Source organism: Ambystoma mexicanum, chromosome 1p (genome assembly GCF_040938575.1).
Source record: "Ambystoma mexicanum isolate Mex_15411 chromosome 1p, UKY_AmexF1_1, whole genome shotgun sequence".
Lineage (NCBI taxonomy): Eukaryota > Metazoa > Chordata > Amphibia > Caudata > Ambystomatidae > Ambystoma > Ambystoma mexicanum.
This window is the reverse complement of record NC_090921.1, coordinates 289,715,807-289,736,885: the sequence shown is the minus strand read 5'-3', so window position 1 is coordinate 289,736,885 and position 21,079 is coordinate 289,715,807. Positions and strand designations below refer to the sequence as shown.

The 21,079-nt window shown below is 44.3% G+C and overlaps 1 long non-coding RNA gene across 1 annotated transcript; it reads left to right on the top strand.

Moving 5' to 3' along the window:
• Positions 1-1,306: 1,306 nt before the first annotated feature.
• Positions 1,307-10,569, top strand: LOC138569243 (uncharacterized). The gene is made up of 2 exons (XR_011303184.1): positions 1,307-1,663; positions 9,147-10,569. It is a non-coding gene; the product is annotated as an uncharacterized lncRNA (long non-coding RNA).
• The last annotated feature ends 10,510 nt before the right edge of the window (positions 10,570-21,079 follow it).

Below are 21,079 nucleotides of genomic sequence, written 5' to 3'. Positions count from 1 at the left end.
TTTCGTTCTTCCTTTTACTTAAGTTCTCTTTCTTTCTCTTTTTTATATGCCTTCTCTTCTTCCTTTTCTTTCTTTTCCCGCTCTTCTCTCTCTTCTCTTTCTCAAACCCCATCAATACCATTATCATCCAGCTTGAGTAATATCTGTCCTCCCATCCATTCATTCTGTACTATTTTTATTCCCTTAGCTTTGTCCTTTATTTACTTTTGCTTCTTCCTCTTTCTCCATCTGTTTATCTTGCCTGTCCTTCCTCTCATCACGCTGTTTACTTTCATTGTGTGTCGATATATATTTGCGTTCTCTGCTTTTGTTCTCTTCCACATTGTCCTCACTGTTCTAAGCAGGGGGTTTATATGTCGGATTAAATCCCTTCTCCTCTGTGTGTACGCTCTTGTTTTCAGCAGGGTAAAAGGGAGCCAAAGGCGTTTTATCCTCCCCTTAATGATGATTAAGCATCCACTTATTCTATGCTGGATCTTCTTTCTCACTCTGATACATCTTTCATAGCTCTAAAACAGCCATCCTTTTCTGCAACTCCTTCCCTTATATGTAGCATGAAAATACATTGTCATATGTCGCAGTACTGGTTTTGACAACAAGCCAGCCTGAGGCCATGGCATTAGTGTCTATTGGTCGTGCATCGGACCCATTCCGAAGGATATTTCCTTATCTTAGCTGTGTGTCTTGGCAACGTCCTGCATAAGTGTCTCCCATGATGATAAGTCAACCTCAACTGTTTGTACTTACCAGATTTTTCATTCTTCTCTTTATGTTATCAAATATACCACACTGATCAATTTGAGCAGGCACCATTAATTGCTGCTTGATTAGCTGAAAATAACAATATTTTATCTGCATTTAAAACTCTACACAACAATGTTCTTTTTGTTCCTTCGTTTACACTTTCTATCAATTTTTAATCTCTTGTTCTATCATTGATATTTTAAGAGTCCCTTCTTTATTTATTAGTTGCCTTTGATTTTTATCCTTCTGATTGACGTCAGTCTATTGATCAAAAAATCAAAATATACGCCATTATTTTTAAAAACCATTTTATATGTACTGGTTTAAATACAACAAAAGCTTTATACTGACATATTTATAAACCATGTCCCCGCCACAGATAGAAGAAGAAACAACTCTTTTTTGCTGTGCCAGAATTAATTAAATCAATTTTTGCAGAGTGGCAGATTAATTATTTATTTATTAATCTGTCGCTCTGCATGCAGTATGCTGGACTGCCAGGCCTGCTACTGCCCAACCTAGCAGCGGGGCGCGTCCGGATCTACGTAGACTACGTCAATTTTCTACCATGTAGCGGGCGTGGAGCTCAGAGCTCCATGCAGTCTACGTTTCCCATCCTCTCATTTGGGAGGCTGTCGGGGAGCTGGAGGGGTGGCCTCTCACTGTCGGTAATCTGCGCAAACAGTGCAGTAGTAGGGGAAACCTCCTGACTCCTGTACTAGCATTTCAGGCCATGCAGGAGCATAGCAAAAGGTTGTGTTGGATAATCCGTGTGGGTGGAGTCGGGTCATGGGCACACGGTGTGCCTCACCTTCTTCTTGTTCTTTCCATCTGATCCTAGTTGCTTGCTGGTGTGGTGGTGGAGGACTCGCCTGAACCAGGCCCATCCACGGATGGACATGTGCTGCTGCAGCCCCAGGTAAGTGAGCAAATAAGTTGTGTTTATGTTGGCTTCTTAGTTAAGTAAACTCTTAGTCTTCCATGCCACATTAACTAAAACTGAGATGTAGGCCGAGTGTCCCACGGCCGCCATTAAGTTTTAGTTAAGGAAACTCCTTGACTAAACTTCTTAGAAGACAAAGAATTTCCGTAACTAAAACTCAATGACGGCCGCGGGACACTTGGCCTACCTGACTCTCAGTGAGAGATGCAGGCTGGTGTCCTCCCGACTAATAGACACCTATCCAACGGCATACTGAAGGACCAAACGGGAGACACTCGCAATACGACCAAAGACAGTAAACATAGCAAACTAGAACAAATCATCAAGAGGACATGGACCTAACTATGACCTTCCCCATCAGCCCTTAGAAAAAATCATAGAGAGGGAAAGGAAGCACTGCATCATGTGCCCAAGGCAATGGGTGAGGAAGCACAATGCCCCACCACACAAACTACAACTAAACAACAGTCTCAAGAATGTTCGCTCCACGGAAATCAAAGAATCAGTTACGACAGAAGGATACGAACGTCTGAATACACACGCTTACCAAGATGGACCCACTAGGACAACACTTCAACATGACCGCAACCCTGAACCACTCAAAACCTTAACTGACCAGGGTCACACTAGATTACCTAAGAATAGATATCACCCACCCAGTCCCACACCTGAAGATTAGGTTCAGACCCCACTAACCCAATCCTCAATCTTCTGCTTACTTAAACCCACACAAAACCACACAACCATCTCTGTCCCAGCAATCTGCACGCACTTTACTACACTGCATCAACAACACATAAACTTCACCCACAGCATTCGAGGCCTTCATCCGATCCAATACTAGCACCAAAGCCCAGCACTCGGTGTCAACCGAGCTGAAGCTGCCAACAGCACACCACATCTCCCACTCTCCTTCTCGCCTCCTCCCGACCCCACCCTTCCTGTTTACAGATCCACCAGAGCGCCTGGGGACCAATTCCGTTGGTGACGGTGCACTATACAAGTACCAATAACATAACATAACTATCATCTTGGCAGCGTGTGATTTGGCTAGAAACATGGTATTGGCAAGGTCAGTGTGTGCTTTTTGTCGGGGCATTGAATGTCTTTTAGTGGCTCAGCGGCTGGCCTAGGTCTCTTCCGTGTGCTCTAGACTATCACTGAAGTGACCCAGGTAGCAGTAGCAGTGGTATGTTCAATTATAACTGTTTAATTTCTGTCTGGAGTCTTTTGTGCAGATATCCAAAATTGGATTAGTAGAATGGGATGACACTAACAAAATTTCAATACATATCAAATTTTATTCAGTAAACTCATCACAAGGAAACTTCATCTTAATATCATAAAAATCTATAAAAGAACAGTCGATTCATACCATCAATCATAACCACATACAGGACTCATTCAGACATTCCAATTTAAAAACACCCAAGTGTTTAGTACATCAATAAGCATTGTAAATATTGTTACACCAAATCTTTTCAGTTATCACATCAAACAGTGACCCAGTCCATAGTATCAGGTGTCGTTGTGTATCTGATGCCAAATTTGACCAGATATTTCTCACAGAAAAGCGTCGACACGTGTTTCGGTCGGAGACCTTCTTCAGGACGTAGGGCTTGGAGTAAATGCTCCGCCTTGTTCTCAACGTGTATGGGCCAGTAGTAAATCTAAAAAAGTAATGATAAAAACCATAGTGTCATCCTTATTTCTTAGAGTCGGTGACTAATAATGTCACAATGTGTTCAAATTCAATAAACACATAGGCCCCTACTCACCACCAAATTCCAACTTAAGGGAAGGTGAACGGGACAGCGGAAATTAATCCTCCACTGGCATCAGTGTGTATGCTGTACCTGTAGAACCAACAGAAACACCACTCAGCATTCTTGGAAAAACCGAATACTCAGTGTGCATATCTATGGCCATACATAATATACATTCAAAATAGGGCTTAGACCACTTACAAAGTGGCTTAGACCACTTCCCAAAGTCTATTGGTCACTAGGCCAATCACAAGGCTACAAAAGAAACACACAATGACAACTGTGTGAAGATTTTTCACCTCATGTAACAATTACAGCATATATGTGGCGATTGAAAAACACTCGACCACTAAAGCCGTGGGTGCAAATGCATTCGCATTAGAAAATGTACACCTGTAAAACTAATCAGGCAATGCAAAATCTCGTCATAGCCAACTCCTCACAAAGTAAACACCCATAATGTGTAGACTGTATGTATGACATATATAAAACCAGTGATACCGAAAGCACCACTCACATGATGCCCACTACACCATGTACGCAGGTAACGCAAGTATGCGCGTATAACAAACGGCCTCTTTATCCATGTATCGTGCCGCATTAGAGAAAATTGTAATAAGTGTAACAAAATAAATTAAAAACAAACGGAACGCCGCTAAATAATATGCGGCGCCCCTCAGAGCAATCCTAATGCCACACTACAAAAACCTCTAGCGTGTCTCTGGGTCACGCTCTCACAAGGGGGGAACGCTTACCTTGAATGGAAAACGTGCATCCCTCTACGTGGAAAAATGTGTTCACTCACTCGACACCAGCACAAACATAGCAAAAAGTCAATGCAGGCTAAACATAGTCAAAGGACTATCTTTTAAAAGGTGCCAGAAACACCAAAAAAGGACTAACAACTAGAGCATTGGAATGAGCAGAAAACACAGTGTCTTAAAGGCACACGGCGAGACAAACACCCGTGCGTCGCTCATATAGAATACAATAACATGAGCTGGAGCTTGGGACATTAATTAATGCGCGGCCATTCGAAAAACATACTGAGGGTGCCAGAGAGATAAATAAATGGAAGGAGGGTCAAAAACACAATCGCTTGTCAAAAAGCCGCATATTAAGGGCCTTGAAATTATACATGTTTAGCTTCACTCCCTGATTTCAGGAACTGGGTGCACGGGCCAGTATAACAATACAGACACACACAGCAATTTGGTTTATACATCGCAATGGAATTAGATACAACTGATAATCGTTAACAGGGGCTTTTGCAGATTATATGGGACAAACCCAGATGTCGTATACCGCCCTTTATAAATATAGACATAAAAATGCCAATAGATTATATCATTAAGCTCGAATTGACATATATCTACTACTGGCTTAATTGTATATTTATATATACATCATGTAGATAAATACTGTCTTGAAACTTGAATCAACCAATAGTATGCATATAGATAGAAAACCAATTGTCTAACAAGCAAAATGGGTCTAGGTTGTATATAACATAGGGAGTATGTAGCGATCACAGTAGTTCTTAACTGCACGGTATCCCCATTGCTGTGTGTCCATTCTGACCCATCGTCTCATGTTCCAGATCAGTTTTTTATCAGTTCCATTCTACCAAAACATTCAGTTTCTGGACTGTATTAAGAGTGTGAATCCATTTCTGTTCAGTGCGATGTAATGTCGTACCAATATCGCCCCCTCTCGTGTTGCTCTTAATGTGTTGGATACAAACCACCTCATGTCTGTGTCCTTATGCTGCATTCTAACAAAATGTTCATCTAGCAGCTTATCCTCCACTTTATTTCATATACAGCTCCTATGCTCTGATATACACCGTCTAACTTCACGTGTGGTCTTACCCACATATAGAAGTTGACAGGGACAACTGATAATGTACACCACATTTTTGGTCAGACAATTGGTATGGCAGTTCATCTTCCAGATTATTTGACCATATTGAAATTCTCGTTTAGTTTCAGTTAGGGGGCACGTGACACTTTTGCCACATTTAAAGTGTCCGACAATGGGCGGCAGACCCCATTGGTCATTGATAGTAGGCTCCCTTGCTGGCTCCCTATAAATATGGACCAATCTTTGTCTTAAATTTTGGTTGCGTTTAAACGCAAACATGGGTTTTTTCATTAGTGATCCAGGTTGTTTGACTAAATTCCAATGTTTGTTAATGATTCCTTTTACATCCCCGCTGACTGGATTGAATGTAGTTACACATACAAGACGTTCATTCTTGTGTCTTTCTCGTGTGATCAAACAAGTCTCACGACTAGTGTTTTTGGCTCTTTTCATTTGGTCTTTTACCAACCGTCTTGGATACCCCCTATTTACCAATCTCTCCTTTAGTTGTTCTGCATGGAGCTTAAACTCATCCTTCTCGGAACAATTTCTCTTAATACGTAAGAACTGACCGTACGGTAAGTTCTGGCGTAAGCTAGCAGGATGAAAGCTGTTAAAATGTAGTAGGGAATTCTTATCGGTTGGTTTTTTAAAAGAGTAGTTGTAAATTGATTCGCAGTCTTTTTAATCAAGAGATCAAGCAAGCTAACCTAACGGTGACTATATTCAATAGTGAATTTTATGTTCGTATCACATTGATTTAGCCATTCATGGAATTCAGTGAGAGATGTAATGGATCCCCTCCAAATTAGAAAAACATCATCAATATACCGATGCCAAAGTTTCAAATGTGCCTTGAGAATGGTTCATAAGCAGGTTTTGTTGTCCCAGGATAAACTTATCTTCATATTCAGCCATATATAAATTTGCGACATCGGGGGCAAAAGTGGCCCCCATACTGACCCCTTTCTCCTGTTTATAAAGTTGTTTTTAAACAAAAAGACATTTTTGGTCATAGCTAACCTAATGCACTCTTGGACAAACTCAGTGGGGGGCAAGTGTGGTCTGGTTTTCTTGTTCAGATAATGACCTAACACATGCAGGCATTCTATCTGTGGAATTGTCGTGTAAAGCAACTCAGCATCCATGGTAACAAGGACATCTCCTTCAATTTCAATAAAATTAATGATATTAATCATGTGGGTCGACTCTTTCACATATGACGGCATCTCCTGCACAAATGGTTTTAAGAAAAACTCATCGTAAACAGACAGCGGTTCCAGCAGTGAGTCGATAGCCGACACAATGGGTCTGCCTGGGGGCTTAGTGGAATTCTTATGAATTTTCGGAAGTCTTTTGTGGCCTCAAAGCGGAGATTTTGAAAAGCTCCATGTGAGTGACTGAGTCTAAAGTGTGAGGTTGTTGTCTGTGAAGATCCTGCTTTGCTATTTAACGTGAGAGACTTTTCCAGTATAAAGTGTCCAGCTTTTGGCAAAGCAATCACCATCAGGCGCCCTTCTGGAGATGGGGAATAGTACAAAGGGCGGGAATATTTTTGGAAATGTTCAATTTTCGGGGAGGCGTATTGGGCATGGAGGAATATAACAGGCACGAAAGCTGGTGGTGGTAGCGGATTGAAAGTGCATTTGTTCTCTAACGCACTTGATGAACCCTGACAAAATCAATTGGGGTAGCTAAAATGAGTATTACACAGTCTTATATTTTAAGAGCATGTCTTAAAAGGGGCGCCCGCGGGACCTAAAGCAGCGTGCTTACGAAAACTGCCCTGTTTCCATGACATGGTGCATGTAGAATGTTGAGGGATTTGAATGGGAGGGAGGTCCTTCCCGAATCCTGCCAAGCAAGTCACGTCGCAGCTTTCACACCGCTGCTGCAGCTATACCAGAAGTGAGGCAAACCCTGTGCAGCCACGGAAGCCCCTAAGAAGTGCACGAAACGCTATCTAATTTGTCCCAGATCCTACATCATTATGTACCATCTACAGTATAACCAGTATAATCTCATGCAGTTTAGTGTAATAGTCCTACCAGACAGTGGGAAACTATTGGGAAACCATATTTCTTGCTTATTTGAACTGTATCTAATAAGTTCTTGACAGACATAGCTATTGGTGTCTGTTGTCCTCGACAGAACAGTCAGAGCCCCTGTTGACTAGAAACTCATTTTATTTAGATGAGTTATTCTTCTGTTCTCCATATGCTTTTTAATGTCTTTTGTAGAGGATATGGTTTGTGAAGGGTTTTCTTACCCCTCCTCCCCTGTCAGCCCCTCTTTCTCACAACGGGATGAACCCAGATTTTGTTGATGCAGACAAATGAGGGTTCACGGTTTCCTGGTTTAGGGTCGGGACTGGGAGGTGATTGCTTACACCGATTCATTTGAAGACGAGAAATGCAACGCAAGTTTGAGGTTCATTTGTTGATGAAATGGTGTCTTCTTAGGAAAATGCATTCTCTCAACACTTTTGCTCATTTTAAGAAAAATGTGAATCAAATTGCAAAAGTGGTTAAAGCAAAAGCACACTTTGAAGCAGCTATATCTGTTTCCAACACATCTTTGAATTATGTAAGTGCTTTTGTTGAGTGCAACTGCGCCCACCTTATGGGCTACTTCAGAGCCAGGTGAAAGAGGACGGGGGTACAGAGGGCTAGAAGGTACAGGACGGGGGTACAGAGGAGCGGGGAGGCCTAGGAGTGGAAGAGGCCTGATAGATAGAGGACAGGGGTTACAGAGAAAAGGAGGGCTAGGAATGGAATAGGCCTGAGAAAAAGAGGACATGGGCCGCAGAGAACAGGAGGAGTAGGAGGGGTTGAAGAGGCCTGAGAAGTGAGAGGATGAACACATATGAATGTCAGTAACAGCATGGCACAATTATATTTTTCCATCATTACTGACTATATAATGATGAATTTCTTTATGCATACATCATAGTACCAGCTATTCTCAAAACAAGCTGATGTAAAATACACCATAACACTTGCATACGTAAGAATAATGTACCACCATTAGTAGGTAAAACCTAATGCTTTTCATGTCATATTTTGGTGGGTTTTACACAGTAAATAGCACATTTTGGAGGCCATTTTTCAAAATAATGTTGTGGGCGGAGAAACCCCCCACACTCCTCTTGGGTGGTGTGGGCTTGCGCACTGCACGCGCTCGCTCTCAAATTCCTTCTGCAAACCTTACGCCCCACCAGCTTTACAACTCACCAGCCGCCACTGCCATGGGCAGACAACCCCTCATGGGAACAACACATGTGTCTTTGTCGAGGTTCACTTCTACATTTTTCCCTGTGTAAGAGGGCATACCTGATGTTAATATATTTTTGTATTGCACCGATTAACCATTGTAGTAGTTCCAAAGTGCTGATCCTTGTCCGCAAAGTGGTATATTGAGGCTTCTCCTGGAAATTCAGAGGTTAGTCTGCTGAAAAAGAGAACATGGAAAATGGTAAGGTGAAAGATGAGGACAGAGGGTGGCGATGCATCATGGTGCAAGTGCAGTGATGGATGTGTTGTGATAATATATGGATTGTGTTTCCAAGCAACTTTGGATTTGTGTAAGATAAAGATGTTGTGTCGATGGGTGTGTAATTACCTATAATTTCTATTTATGGTGCAACAGGTACACTCTAGAATAATAATTCTGGTATTGCCTAGCCAAAGTCAGAGCCAGAAAAAGTTGTATTCAACATTGGGATATGTGAAAGGTTGAATGTTGTTAGTAATTGGGATAGACAGAGTAAAATGTATTTAGCCTGGCACCTATACGTCATTTATATGCAATGTGAGTTTTTTCTTTTTCAGGTTAGGATACTGGAAATTTACCATATCCTAGGCTCACGACAATCAGGCTTCAGGCCTGGGCATGGCATGGAATCAGCGTTCCTAGACCTGAAAAAACAACCTTACAATATTAGAGATATGGGGAAACGAGCCTGCCTACTTGACCTATCAGCTGCTTTTGACCTAGTGGACCACAATATACTATGGTATCACCTCACAGCAGCCGCCAACTTCTCCCAAGAAGTTACCACTTGTGTGGCCTCCTTTCTGGAAGGAAGATCAAAGAGAGTTTTTTCAGATTTAGCCAGCGTCCCCCTGATCCCATCACCTGGCTCCTGCGTCTCACCCACCTTATAAAACATCTTCACCAGACCCCTCTTCGACCTTCTGGATTTCATCAGCATCTCGTACACGAATTATGCCAACGACACCCAGATCCTTCTCCCCCTGACTGATATCTATGACAATTACTCCCTCACCATCAACAAGATCTGCTCAACAATCCAGTATGGATGGCCACAAACCATTTACGCCTTAATGACAACAAGACAGAGATCCTAATGGTAGGATCACAAGCAAAACTGAAGAAGCTCAACACAATTCACTTAATTCACCATTGATGGAAATCTGATCAGGTCTCCACCTCAGTAACAACGTTTGGGTTCCATCTACGCCACTATCAAATTACGTGTTAAGTGAACTAGACCGCCTCTTCATCTGCCTAGATAACCAAGAGGATCAATGCTGCCGGACAATTCCTGACACTGTCCAGCTGCCTCACCATTGTTCAGGTTGAAACAGGGGCCACACTAGACTATTGTAATGCCCTCTCTGCAGTTACTTCCCAACAAAACATCAACAAAATGCAGATAATCCAAACAATGCCCTGCGCTCTGCACTCAATATCTCCAAAAGAGAACATATCTCATCAGCTAGGAGAGACGTCTACTGACTCCCCATCCGTGAAAGGATCCTATTCAAAACACTCTCGATCACTCACAAAGGCCTGTCGAATACTGTGCCAGTATACCTGGGCCAGAAAATTGCAGGAGCTAAATCAGTCAGACCAACCAGGTCACCGTAAGCACACCGCCTCGCAACTCCTAAATTCAATTGAGTCAGAGGAGGTGGTTCTAGATGCCCTACGCTAGCAGTCAAGCACTGGGACGCCCTCCCACATGCCATACGAGCGGAGGAATCATATTGGGCCTTCAGAAAAGCCCTAGGAACGTTGTTGTTTTCCTAAACTATGGATATTACAAGGCGTGCCCCTTGCATGCCCCAGTGAGCAACATTATGAATCATCCTACATGTCAGTAATGCTTTTTCCCCCCTCCCCTTTCATGTGAAGTCACCCTGAGAGTAACTGTTCCTGAAACAGCACCTCTATGCCTCCAGACGTAGGTGCTTTACAAATGTTATAATAAATAAATAAGTAAACAAATGGTCCTTTGTTTCTTAATGAAGAGGGCCATATGTCAATTGGAATTGGAAATATTGTGTTGGCCATGCCTGACATACTGCTTATGCTCAAATAATGAGGAACTATTGATCAGCACTATGCTTTTATAACATAGATAATCTATCTCATCATCTTTTAGTTTCCTACTTCTGTTCATCTCTTCTTCCGGTCTCCTCATCTTCCTTAATCTATCTTCCTCTCGCATTTGTTGCAACCTACATTCTTGCATTGTTTGCGCTTCTACCTCCTCTTGTCTTTTCTCTTCTAGTCTTTCCTTTTCTTTCCTTGCCTCATGCCTTTTTCGTTCTTCCTTTTACTTAAGTTCTCTTTCTTTCTCTTTTTTATATGCCTTCTCTTCTTCCTTTTCTTTCTTTTCCCGCTCTTCTCTCTCTTCTCTTTCTCAAACCCCATCAATACCATTATCATCCAGCTTGAGTAATATCTGTCCTCCCATCCATTCATTCTGTACTATTTTTATTCCCTTAGCTTTGTCCTTTATTTACTTTTGCTTCTTCCTCTTTCTCCATCTGTTTATCTTGCCTGTCCTTCCTCTCATCACGCTGTTTACTTTCATTGTGTGTCGATATATATTTGCGTTCTCTGCTTTTGTTCTCTTCCACATTGTCCTCACTGTTCTAAGCAGGGGGTTTATATGTCGGATTAAATCCCTTCTCCTCTGTGTGTACGCTCTTGTTTTCAGCAGGGTAAAAGGGAGCCAAAGGCGTTTTATCCTCCCCTTAATGATGATTAAGCATCCACTTATTCTATGCTGGATCTTCTTTCTCACTCTGATACATCTTTCATAGCTCTAAAACAGCCATCCTTTTCTGCAACTCCTTCCCTTATATGTAGCATGAAAATACATTGTCATATGTCGCAGTACTGGTTTTGACAACAAGCCAGCCTGAGGCCATGGCATTAGTGTCTATTGGTCGTGCATCGGACCCATTCCGAAGGATATTTCCTTATTTTAGCTGTGTGTCTTGGCAACGTCCTGCATAAGTGTCTCCCATGATGATAAGTCAACCTCAACTGTTTGTACTTACCAGATTTTTCATTCTTTTCTTTATGTTATCAAATATACCACACTGATCAATTTGAGCAGGCACCATTAATTGCTGCTTGATTAGCTGAAAATAACAATATTTTATCTGCATTTAAAACTCTACACAACAATGTTCTTTTTGTTCCTTCGTTTACACTTTCTATCAATTTTTAATCTCTTGTTCTATCATTGATATTTTAAGAGTCCCTTCTTTATTTATTAGTTGCCTTTGATTTTTATCCTTCTGATTGACGTCAGTCTATTGATCAAAAAATCAAAATATACGCCATTATTTTTAAAAACCATTTTATATGTACTGGTTTAAATACAACAAAAGCTTTATACTGACATATTTATAAACCCACACACGTGCAATTCACCTTAATATGTACTCTTCTTATTGGCTTTGCCTCAGGAATCCTTAACACCCAGATTTGGAGTCTTTTTTTTGCGTACCCTTCCGTCCCTTTGGAACCGGGAATTGAGGTATCTACTTCTCTTCTTTATAATCCCCAAAAATCCTGTTACTTTTATACATACATTATTTACAACACTCTCCCTCCCCCTATTTTTGCTATTTTCACTGTTCTACTTACATCCGTGGCTCAGCTCGAGTCCCTCTGCACTGACTTTCCCTCAACCGACCAGTTCGCCTACTGTCCATGGGGCACCATCGGGGACCGGACAGGAATTTTGTCAAATGTGGACCTCCCAATCGTATCCATTACCTGTGTATTGTTGCGTGCTGTTCTACACAGGAAGCTCTGCAGTCTTCTGGCTAATGGCAGGAGCAGCCCAAAGTCAGAGGATCTGGGCCTAGGTCGACTAGACCTGAACCATCCTCTGCTACCAACATGTGCTCTAGCACATTTATGCGCCTCTTGTGCTAGATGAAATTACCAATAAAGATCTCAGACCAAATAACCGGACAGACTTGAGGAATATGGCAAAGTACTACTTTATTCTCAGTTTAATAAAGCAAGGTCAACTGGCAAACATCAGACGAATGCTTGCACACTCACCCACAAACTTGATTACTCCAGGGTCTTATACCCCAGCATGCGTCATCTATGATACCATCCTACGTGACAAACCATTAAACCTATTAGCGGTAGGGATTGGTTAGGGGAACATATATACTGATCGAATATATATGGGTTAGTACTTCATTGGCTGTCTCTTATCTGTAAGACAACCCTCGAACTACGTATAATACTGATTATAGCAAACAAGATGGCAGCTGATTGGTCTATGCAACATTGTATAGTTGGTTGACCCATAGACACACTGATTGGTTGGCATTCTCACCCAACCATGGACGTTTGGCTCGGCTAGCAGCACGTAAGGAAAGCAAAACCATTTGCTTGGATCACGTCAGATTGCTGCCGACTTTCCCAATTAGTCCATCATTTCTCATCAGTCCGGTCCTGAGCCAAAGTTTCCCATCTGTAGTTGACCTTGTAGCCTGTTCTCTGTTCTAGGACATTCCAGGTAGTGAAAGCACATCCCTGTTTTCATCCGAGGCTTAATAAATAGCCCTTGTTTTTGACTTCTGAGGCACATGAATTTGTCCACTTTAGCCTCTTATTTACTTCTATTTGATTCAATTATACCGGATGTTATTGCTCCTCTTGACCTCTAGAGACTTGCTCACTCTACCTTGTATAGACTTTACACACTTAAAATGTTCCAATATATGGCTCTTGCAGATGTTTTCTGCTTCTTTAAACTAAGAGAAAGAAGTCTCATCCATGTCTTATCCGTATGCTTCCCTTCGTACTTTGCAGCTATTCCTTAAAAATAGCATCCTTGGGGGGGGCGTGGCTTGAAGCCATTGCGGTTGTAGCAGCTTCGTATGAGCTCCTGGCTTGAGCCAAGAAAACTACTGAAATTCGGTGGTAAAAACAACTCATCCACACATATAAACAGGGCAGATTGGCAAGCAAAATGCATAGCAGGCATTGACAGGCTCCCGACCAACATGTTGTCATGAATCGGGAGATTTGTGCAGCAAGAGGACCGCACCGCATTCCCAGCTGAGGAGCCAAAATGGCGGCCGCTATTCCACCTTTTTAACACTTCATGGTACAAGCGTAGAACCAGGTGATGGGTTCCCCTATCTGAGATCCAGCAGCTGCAACTGCGACTTCACACGGTCTCACCCCCGATCACAGCGAAATTAGAGGTGGAACCGGGTTGGACCAGCAAACCGCAATGAGGGAACCTCTCTGCATGTGACCGAAGACTCGCAGGAAGCTCCGAAATCCCACTTGAAGCCTTGTAGTGACCCGCACTCTGCAAAAGCTGTCCTCCTTTGACGTCAGGTGACGCAGTAGCCAGCCCACTCCTGCGGGGCCGCGCAAATGAAGTGAAACAGATCCCCTCTGGCCCGTTGCACCCTCACCGAAGAAGAGGGGACTACATCACGCGGCGGGTCGGCGCCGGCCGGGAAGCTGCTCAGGAACTTCCAGCGGCCCAGTTGAAGCCCTGCAGCGACCGGCACGCCGCAAGAGGTATCCCTCATCATTATCTGGCACCCAGAGCAGTCAGCCCCACTCTCGGCGAGTGGTATGAAGGTAGGGCGGCACTTGCTGTGCACACGCAGTGAAGCAGATCCCCACTAGCCCCTCTGTTCCCTCACCTAGGGAAAGAGGACTACATGTCACGGAGGGTCCGGGCCTGCTGTCAAGCCACATACCTACACTTAGCAGCAGCTTCAGCGGCCGGTCCCGACATAGGCAGCACCAGCAACACTATTCATCTCCCACTCAGCCCGCATTCCCCGGAACACGCACAATAAACAGCCTCTCAGCCTTTGTTCTCTTCTAAACCTCCCACACCATCAGCAGGAGGGATTTGCCGGGCTCCACGTCCCCCTGCTCAGCAGCTCCCTCCCCCCATCAACTCTAAGCTCAGGGCACAGAACATTGGCAGATACTCAAAGCCCCCCCGGGAGGGTAATAAAACGCACCTAACTGCAAGGCAACCCAAGCAAGGCCAAGAAGGACGGTAGTAAGCATGGAAGCCTGAGCTCCATCTACACCCATCAGCCCCATAGCAGAGATCCCAGCGGGGTGGTCAATACCAACAAGCCCTCCGTGGGTGCAATCCTAAGAGCCCTGGTGGGAAGGAGTGTCACACACTTAAGCAAAGCACCTACGGCACGGCACAGCCTCAGCATTGGCTACTAGGAGGAAAAGCAATCCAGCAAACCCCCCCCGCGTATGCACACCACACCAAAGTGGAGGGGTGTGCACCACAAGTGAAGACATCATGCTACAGAAGCAAAGAATGAGGGGGTTAAATGGCAAAAAACCCAAACTCTGCAAAACAAACAGATATATCCATGCTGCTGACATCTTCCGCCACAGAAAAAGCAAGGAGGGGGGAGCAGAGCAAAGTCATGGCCCCTGTGGTGAACCCAAAGTCCATAAGCAGCCCCCCTGCGCCAGCTGTTACCAAAACGGATCTCCAAGAACTACTGGCAGCCATAAACAAAGAGTACCAGAAGGGCACTGAAGAAGTGATGAGTAAAATCACAACCCTAGATAAGTGCATAAGCGAAATTGAAAACAGGTCAACGGAGATCGAAACCACCTATACGAGCAAAGCTGTGAAATCGGGGAGGGAACAGATAGAATCTCGGAACTGGAGGCCAGATGCAAGGCTTTGGAACTCAAAGAGGAGGACACAGAGAATCGCTCCAGGTGCAACAACATACGCCTACAGGGCATCCCAACATCATTAACAGATGCAGAACTGGAGCTCTTCACGAGGGAGTTATTCTGCTTCATCTTAACCTTACCAGATGAGGCCCCGCTTCAACTTGACAGGGTGCACAGAACTATGTCAAAACAAGGCTCGACTACCCCTCCGGACATATTAGTGAGAGTACACTTCTACAAAGTCAAGGAGGAAATAATGCGGGAAGCAAGAAGCTCAGCATGCATCCACTTTAGGGATGCCCCCATTTCTATGTACCAGGACCTAGCAGCAACCACACTAATGAAAAGGAAATCCCTAAAGCCAATCACAGAATGGCTACGGGAGAAAAAGTCCCTTATCGTTGGGGGTTCCCTACTACCCTGAATTATTCCTGGCAAAGCAAGGCCTGGCTAATCCACACCCCAAAGGAGGCAGAGAAGTTCCTAAACCCGGAGTCAGACGAGGACAATCCCGAGAAGGAAATAACCTGCCATGATGGCACGCTGAAAGACTCTGCGAAATCCTGGGCTGAGTGGATCGACGCCGCAGGATCATGCGGCCTCCACCCTAAAACAAGAGAAACAGCAAAGACTGAAGGGGGCAAAGTCTCTTGAACACACACAACCCCAGATACAAGACTTTGCAAGCTTAGAGCTACAGCAAACCTGCCGTGTTTTATCCACAAACTTCACAATCAATGGCCAAGAAAACTCCATAGGCTCACCAATAAGACTACTCCCCAGAACAGTACATTACATTAAAAACAGGCCATCAGAAACTAAGGCGCCAAGGGGGAAAAAAAGTTGTGCTGAACAATATGCGAATCAGGGACTCCAACGCTGAATGCAAATATTGAATTTTACCTAAAGTTGCAGGAGGCGCTGTTTGTCTCTTGAAAAACCAGTTACGATGGCCCGGCCGGTTACCCCGTTGATCGAGGGCTGGACCTAAAAACCTGGATTATTTGGGAGGGAGGGGGGGTGGAGCGGGAAGTTGGGGCGGTAAGAGTTTTCGGGGGGGTCGGGTATGAGAGGAAATAACAAACAACTGCTCATCATGGGAGACTTGAAAACAACCATCAAAGCAAACCGCACACACACGCCAAGTCCTTGGTAGAAATCATTGGGGCCAATCAAGCAGAATAATAGTGAGCATCCTAGATGACAGACTCAAGCAAAGAGCTCCCTATGATATCAGGATCATCTGCTGCCTACGTCAGCCGGAGCTGGAGCTCCCCTCACCCACTGCAGGCGCAGTGCCCTTCCAGGAGACTTGGCCCATACGAAGGTAGGCAATCTGCCTCAAAACCCTGCCCCATGAAGGCCGTTGCGCGTCCCAGAAAAAAATCGTTTTTATTTGAGGGAGCCCCTCTACAATTTGTCATCATTGTCAGCTTGTGGTTAATGCCACTCGTTTTATCTTCACCTGCCTCCATTATTCCGGAGTGCATCCATCGCCATCTGTGACCAAGAGGACCTTTTGCCACTTAAAAATGGCCGCCCGCTTTGTTGTAGCTGGTGCAGCTGGTGTTCATATGAGGAAACCCACCAGGCTTATTAGTAAAATCTGATCGGCCAAAACTTGCTACTTCTAGCCAACTGCAAGCCGGCAGGCGTCTAAGCGGGCCCACATCCGAAGGCAGCCTCCTGTCGTGAGCATGTCAGGAGCCGTAAACGATGAGTGCCAGGACCCCTGCACCGCTTCAAAACTGAACGTAAGACTGTTTTACATCATAATTGTCAACATATCCATTAGGGTAAGCAGTGCTGTGCTGCCGCTACCCATTGCCTTAGTTAAAACCATTGGCTGGTTGCGCTTCACGTTCCACTTGAGTGCCATATTGTAACTTTGATCAGACTAATAGTTACTCTCTGGCGTACACGCCACTGTCCAGTCGAAACCGCCCCTGCCGCCGATGTCTCTGGGCTATCTGACCTTGTTGTTAACTTTGCTAGATTAGGCAGGCATAATCGATAACTAACTGTCTACAATTACGGCCATCTGCCATATGTACATTCTCATATTGGTGCTTACCATTTTGCCATTTTCAACCATGCATATATGTATAATTAACACGGATATACTATGACTGCATGGTCACGTTACTGCCTAATCCATTCTATGTATCTGTGTATTACTGTGTCACTACTGTTGCCCACATCGTATTTCAGAATGAGCGCCTTAGTAGTCTTGTCTAAACATGCTCCATCAAGTTGCATAACGTTCTGATGCCTACTGTTCTTTTACGACCTACTCGCTAACAATGTTACTTATGTTACTATACTGCTATTGTTATTTTCGAATCTGTTCTCCTGCAGTAGTGTTTCTCAAATGCCCAATGATATTCACATTGTTGCCTAAATACATTATAGATATAAGTTACTGAGCTACTGCCTTCATCTCACTGTCCAACGTGTTTAGGCCAAAATGACCAGCTGACAGACAGGTGATATACCCTTTTATTGTTTATCAAAGCCATTTCCTATGTATTATAGTCACAACATAGGTATTTCCATGAGTAAAGCCACAGCCTTGATAATCCAACTGTAAAGATTGAGGCGCATACTCCTCCACCTGCCCAAACACCCTGGCCACATCGCAATCCGAAACATAAGGATCCCAAGTGAACCAGCCTGCCAACTCCCACCCAACTCGAATAACAATGCCATCTACCTCGTGTAACAGTATACTACTCACCTGTATGTCCAGATAGGCACCCCCTCAACCTATTATGGGTTATATATGCAACTGTCTCACACAAATGCCACATGTAACCGGCCTAGGCCTGATTATATGCACTACTACTCACCCATCCAATCTGCTCGCTAGCCCACCTAATGCAATTAATATTAGCCTACTTATGCAACTGATACTGGCCTACCTGTGCAATTGTTACTGGCCTACTTATGTAACTGCTATTAGCCAACCTATGCAATTGATATCAGCCTACCTGTGCAATTGATACTGGCCTACCTGTGCAACTTATTTATTTGCCTACCCCAACCCACTAGTGCAATTGTTGTACAATCAACACTAACCTGCTACTAGCCTACTAAGTGGATCTCACCTGACCCAAAACACCATCCGAGATCCCACAGCATAGCCCTGAACATGCTTGACAACCTGAGAACCCTACCTTTAGTATTTACACTTAGCCTCCTAGACACTATGTCTCTAGCCACCCCCATAATGCCCCCTCCTCTGGATAGAAATATGAGACTTAGATCCAGACTATCCCGGCTCTATGATCCTAAAAATACCAACAACCTGTAAGGGTGCGGATGGGAAAGACCACTCTGGAAACAGATTGTGTTGAAATCACTATAATTTATTAACTTATATGGCTAACAAACTGTGTCTTTTTGTAGGCAGACCGCTCGACCCTCCTTTCTCATAGGCAGTCTTTTGATAAATGAGGGTTTCAGCTTATGTTTAGGGAGACTTAACTGGCCGATGTTTCAGAATGTAAAGTCCAGGGATCAACTCATGGGAAGGACTCTACTCAAGGAAACAGTCATCCCTCCCTTCAAAAGGCAGATGTGGTAATTTCCAACAGGCTCTCTCTCTCCTTTCCCAAATCGTAATGCGTTATTATTCAATAACCAGTTCTTTTAATGTCCTCTTCGGCCTTGCTAGTCAGTTCATCTTATCCCCTTGGTAAGCGCAGCATTTTACGTCTTCTCCTCCTCTCCTCCCATGTGGGAAGCCTTCCACTCCTCACCTCCTTGCTTCATGCTTCGTTTTGCTGGGAGCGGCCGCAGGGATTCCACACTCCTCCTCTGTATTTAGCTTCGCTTCCCAGTCTACGCGAAACCGACTATCTCTGGAGACTTTGCCCCTTCTTTAACTGTGCCCCGATTACAGTTGACAGATCACGGCCGGCTTGCCGGCCTTCGTTACAAAGACTCCGCGTCAGCTGTCACACGGCCCGACTCCGCCCTTCCAAGGGTGGGGGCCGGAGTGAGTGAGCGATCTCCGCTCAGCTGTTTGTACGCATGGCATGTAGTGTACACAGCTGACTTTCACTTTGTCGGGGTTTATCGACAGGCTCCGACAAAGCCTCTCCGCATCAGGCGAACTTCTCATAAAATATAAACGTGCTCAACAGGAGCGCTTTAACTTTTGGTATTAGTCTCTTTCTCTAATACACCCACTCATACTTGGTAGGTCCTTCCTGAGAATCTTCTTCCTCCTCATTTCTCTCTGTAACCTGCCGGCCAAACAAAAAAAACGAACAATAACAACATGACCCACAGAAAAAGAAAGAAAACAATATATTCAAGAAAAGCACCTCCTAAGCAATCCTTCCTCTCTCATAGGACCAAAGCCATGTCTTTCCCAGGGAGACCCTCCCATAGTGACATCATGACCTGCGTGACATCACAATCCTCTCAGTCCTCCCAGCCTTCCTAGCTGACTGCACCATTACTTAATTGGCTCTGATCTGCAGCTTTTCTCTCTGGTTTGTCACATTTCCCCTCCCTTAAGCCCTTACGCTCGGGAAGGGCATGTATCCTCGACAAGAAGTCAGGTTGCGACATTTTACTTACAGACAGGTGGACAGTCTGGAACGAGTAAGGCTGTAATGACAGGAACCATCTCATCACTCTAGGATTTGTCTCTTTGGTCCAGGATAACCATACCAGTGGCGCATGATCCGTAACCAGGGTGAACTTCCTGCCCAACAAATAGTAACTCAAAGACTCTATCGCCCACTTTACTGCAAGACATTCTTTTTCTATCATTGCATACTTCACTTCATGCGGCATTAACTTCCTACTAATAAATAAAACAGGTTGTTCATCTTTTCCTCTCTTCTGGAAGAGTACAGCTCCTATGCCCGTTCCGGAAACATCTGTGTGTAGATAAAACGGCACCTTAAAATCGGGGCAATGAAGAACAGCTTTGACTGACAGGGCGGTCTTGAGGGCCTTAAATGCTCCTTCAGTTTCATTATTTCTCCACTTGCTTTTTGGTGGAGCATCTGATCTCAGCAAGTTCGTTAAGGGAGTTGCGAGAGTTGAAAAGCGTGGTATGAATCGACGGTAATATCCCACAAATCCCAGAAATGCCCTAACCTGCCTTGTATTTGCCGGGAACAGAAACTGCTGGATGCCCTCCACGTTTTCCCGCTGCGGCCTAATGGTTCCTTGTCCTACAAAATATCCCAAATATCTGGTATGGGAGTTTGCAACATTTGTTTTCTTTGGATTTATGTGCAACCCTGCTCCTTTCAGGCTTTGAAAAACTGCAGCTAGATGTTCCAGGTGGTCTTCCCAACTTTGGCTATAAACCACAATGTCGTCCAAATATGCCCCCATGTAACCCTCATGGCCTTTAATCAGATGGTTCATCAACCTTTGGAAGGTGGCTGGGGCTCCGTGAAGACCAAATGGGAGAACGGTAAATTGGAACAAGCTGCTAGGCGTGGCAAAAGCCTTCTTTTCTTTGTCCTCAGGGAACAAAGGGATCTTCCAGTAGCCTTTGGTTAGATCAATTGTTGACAGGTACTTTGCCTCACCAAGTCTCTCCAGCAGGTCATCGATTCTTGGCATGGGATATGCATCAAATTTGGATACCTCATTCAATTTCGGAAAATCCATGCAAAAACAAATGCTTCCGTCTTGCTTTGGTACCATCACAAGAGGTGCACACCAATCACTATATGAGGGCTCGACCACCCCCAACCTAAGCATCTCTTGTACCTCCTCTACAGCTTGCAAACTGGCTTCTGGTATTCTA